Source organism: Lactuca serriola, chromosome 4 (genome assembly GCF_051521515.1).
Source record: "Lactuca serriola cultivar US96UC23 chromosome 4, Lser_US96UC23_V15, whole genome shotgun sequence".
Taxonomy (NCBI): domain Eukaryota; kingdom Viridiplantae; phylum Streptophyta; class Magnoliopsida; order Asterales; family Asteraceae; genus Lactuca; species Lactuca serriola.
The window spans coordinates 29,536,385-29,541,009 of NC_136411.1; the positions used below are offsets into that span (position 1 = coordinate 29,536,385).

At 37.0% G+C, this 4,625-nt stretch overlaps 1 pseudogene; it reads right to left on the reverse strand.

Annotated features, from left to right (window-relative positions):
• Nucleotides 1–1,228: 1,228 nt before the first annotated feature.
• On the reverse strand, nt 1,229–2,462 carry LOC145098164 (uncharacterized; annotated as a pseudogene).
• Nucleotides 2,463–4,625: the final 2,163 nt, after the last annotated feature.

Below are 4,625 nucleotides of genomic sequence, written 5' to 3' on the forward strand. Positions count from 1 at the left end.
CAAGCTCAAAAATCATTTAAGTTTTTTTTTTTTAAATTATGGGTAAAATAAGTTTTTTTTTAAATTTATTTATTGATCGTAAAATGAGCACTAAACCGAGATGCACTAATAAAATCCAACGTTTGGTTTTTACCTCTAGAAAAAGTCTCCTCGTCAATACGATTCTTGGTAGAACTAACAAATAACTCCTTAGATACTTCGAAATTGCAAGCCCATTTGTCTCGAATATGAGACAAGGGTAATGTAAACAATAAGCCTAACATTGCTTGAAATTTCACTAACAAGGCTTCTCTCTAGTCAGCCAATGGAAACTCCACACCCACCTGAGACTCTCCCACCTATCAACAACATTACAATTATTATTCGTCTCCAAAAGAAAAAGTCTAGGAAAAACTTCTTTTAGCATAAATCCTTCGATACATACATCTTTCCGAAACCAAATCCGAGTACCATCTCTAGGCCAAACTTGAAAGGTAGAATGATCAATATTTTTTTCTCGTGTAGCCGATCCTAAGAATCAATTATTTTAGAACAAACACTTGGCAAGTTACCTTTATCTCATAAGGAATTGAACTCGTTAAGAAAATGCCGCTACCATTTGAGAAGTAAATCGAAATTAAAAGTAGCTAGACTCCCCACTTTAAAACCACTTTTTTATTTAGAAGCCTTGGTTTAAAAAAGCGTGTTGCGCTCCGTTGCGATTAGGTCCCGGAGACCGATGCGTGTTGCGAGATGCGATTGCGAGCGCATCACGTAGGTGTGGCGCACAAGTAGTAATTACTAAAAATATATAAGCAAAATTCATGTTTACCAATAACTAACTAAAACACCATAAACATTAAACATATCAAATGAAACCAAATTCCAAAATTCATGTCATATGCAAACTGAAAACAAACCTGACAGTGATTAGTTAAAAATCAAAAAGCAAAATGCAAGTTTACCATACTCATGCAAAATGAAACTAAATATAATTGTCATGCAAAATGAAACCAAATATAATCATCAAATGTCATCAATCCTCATCAAACCCGAGCTCACAATCTACCTCCTCGACCTCGTCACAAGACAATCTAATATCTTCTTCTATCTCTTCATCCACCAACACAAGTCTACTAGGTTCAGGTGGTAGTGTATAAGGTGACTTTCTACTACATGTAGGTGGCCTACCATTTCCAGCAACACCTTTATCTTGTGCAGGTGACCTACTAGTACTACTTCTAGCAACTCATTTATCTTTTAAAGCTCCTCTTGTTGAATAGATAGGCTCATTTACCCCAACTGCATCTTCTACAACATCCCGAGTCAAATCCTCACCCTCAAACACTATATTATCAGCTTCATTCTTCTCCATTGTTCCCAACAACCACTCATTGCTCTCATCTATTTCATTTAGAAGGATAGGATCAGCCTTGTCATTTCTTTTGGATCGACGATTCAAGGAACAGTTGAATTTCACATAGACCATATCATTTAGTCTACTTTGTGCAAATCTATTTCGTTTTTTTGGTGTGAAGCTACAATAATATAAAATACAATGAAAGAGTTAAATAATATTAGACATGTAACAATGTGTAAACAAATGAAAAGATAATAACATAAATCCAGGAACTTACGTGTTGAAAGACTCCCCAGTTTCTCTCACAGCTTGTAGCACTACATGTGAGGCTAAGGACTCGTACAACAAAGTTTTCCAAGTTAGGGGCTGAAGACCCAAAAGATATCCAACACTCAGCAGGTGCTTTTGACTTTCTTTGTCTTATTGCCATTGGAAAACCAAATAAACCTTGAGCACTTTGATATAAAGATAATTCTTCCATAATCTTGTCTTGGATACTCAAATCTGGTACCACTCGCTCGATGCATGCATATAATCCGGTCATAACTTCTTCACAAGATGTGCCAACTTGGTTAGCATAAAAGATTTCTGGATTTATGTAATGTCCAGCTGCATGCAAGGGGCGATGAAGTTGACATTGCCACCTGTCATCAATAAACTTAAAAGCTTTCTCATACTCCTTTTCTTTGTAGAGAAAGGATTTTGAGATAGTCTCCTTGGCTCTGTCCATTGCCTCATAAATATAACCCATAGTTGGCTTTTTCTCCCCGTCCACCATTCTAAGGACCTTAACAAGCGGTCCTGTCAACTTAAGAGAATACAAAATATTTCTCCAAAATGTGTCTGATATGAAATATCCTTTAATCTTGATTGTTGTTGCATCATTGGCCCACTTGCTTTTATTCCACTCTTTTGACAAAACCATTTTTCTTAAGTTGTCTTTTTGCTTGTGAAATTGTGACAGGGTGATGAATGATGTTGCAAACCTAAAATTAATGCAACAATTGAATATTAGACACAACAAAAATAATGAATGGTTAATCAACTGTTAAGAGTCACAATTCAAAAACCTGGTTATAGCTAGTCTATGCAAGTTTCTTTGACTGGTAAAGTTCCTCGTCATATTAACAATAGCAACATGGGTATATATGTACCCATTTGCCAACATACATTTCTTCAAAGAACTTTTCACTTGAAGGATGTTCTTTCCAATGTCCTCTAACATAAGATCAATACAATGTGCCGCACATGGAGTCCAGTAGAGGTGTGGTCTTTTGGCTTCCAGTAACTTCCCTACAAAGTTCACAACAAATAAACTTGAAAATAAACAAATAATGAATAAAATAAAGAATGTTAGACACTTAAACTTAGAATTAATTATCTATTATTTACCTGCTTTAACATAAGCAGATGCGTTATTTGTGATCACTTGTATAACATTGGACTCTCCCACCTCCTGAACCATGTCATCAAGAACACCAAACAACAAGTTTGCATCCTTTGAAACTTCTGACACATCCATGGATTTAACAAAAACAGATCTCCGTGGTGAATTGACTAAAAAGTTGATTATATCTTTTTGCACCACCGAATCGCGCCAACCATCCGACATTATTGAACAACCTTTTTTAGCGCACTCGGTCTTGTGGTCTACCATTTTTTCATGAATTGTGGCTACTTCTTTTTTCAACAAGGGAACCCTTAACTCATACATGCTTGGGGGATTCATCCCAGGACCAAACTGTCCAATTACTTCTACCATGATATGAAAATTGTCATAGGTTGCAGCATTGAAAGGAATGGCTACACAATAAATCAACATATATAACATCAATAAATCAGAACATGTATATTAACTTTAAGAAACAGAATAACATAATATGTAACTCTAAAAAACATTACCTGCATCATAAAACCATTTTGATATTTCCCTGCATGCTTTAGCCCGTAGTTCTTTCCGATACACATCATTTATAGTTTGTTGTTTCCCTCATTTCCCATCTTTTCTACCTTTAAGTGCATCTTCAGGTTTTGGAGTGAAAAACACATCTATCGGCCCTTTTTGTTTTGGTTTCTTTCTAGATGGTTGCTTGCTGCTACCTTCACCCCTTTTTCGTGTTACTTCAACACAATCTTCCTCTTCTTCGTCTCCATAATAATCATCAAAGTCTTGCATCCTTGATACCATTTGAATTCTCTCCTTCATTTGTTGTTTCTGTTTCATATAATCCCTGACCTCTTTTCGAATATGATCTGGACATTTTTGGCATGTAAGAACATTTGTAAAACCTCCAGCAAGGTGCTCTTTCATACGGCTTGCACCTCCCTTGGTGACTTTAGAACAGAAGTTGCAAGTGAAATTATTTCTGCATGATTGTCAAGACTTAAGAGAAGAGAATGTTAAGACTTAAGAGAAGAAGAGAATGTTGAGCACTGTTAGTGACTTAGTGCTAACTATGAAACGTGGGATCAATAAATAAGAGGGTGGATCAAGAAAGAGGAGGGAAAATGAAGAGGTTACTCATTGATAATGACAGAGAGAAGAAAAAGTTTGTCATGTTATCATGATGTTGTGGCTATTAGTATTCTTATACACGCGTCTCTAGGGTAGAAGTAGGGTCGGCTGCTAATTAAACAATTGCATTTGCGTGGGCTTTATTAGATTTTAATTATTTTCTAAGTCAAATGGGCCAGACACGGGATGCGACAAAGCGCAATGTGCAGGATGCGCTTCGATGCGCACGCATCACCTCGCATCATGTAGGTCGCTTCGCCCCACATCTCTTTTGTGCTTAGGCCATCGCAACGTAACACAACATCGCAACGGTCGCAACATGCACGCTTTTTTAAACCAAGTTAGAAGCTAAAATAAGGTCCCATTTGTAACGACCCAATTTTTCAAGTCCAAAAATTTCATTTTTAATTAAACACTTTGCAAAACATTTGAAAATAAACAACATTCGATCATATCATTTCTTAAAACATATTACGTGTCTGAGAACCAAAACATGTAATCAACCATAGTGTCAGAGTACAAATCCCAGAACAATCTCATAGTGCAGAAAACAAGATGTGTGTATGATGTGTCGCTACCGTGCCAGCTCCTTCCCCTTCGCTGAAGAGGTACCTGAAACCAAAACTATAAACTGTAAGCACGAAGCTTAGTGAGTTCCCCCATAATACCTCATACCATACAATCATATAATGAACGGCTAGGAGATACGGGCCTCGCCCACACCCATGGAGATACGGGCCTCGCCCACATTCCGCTATCTGGGAGATACGG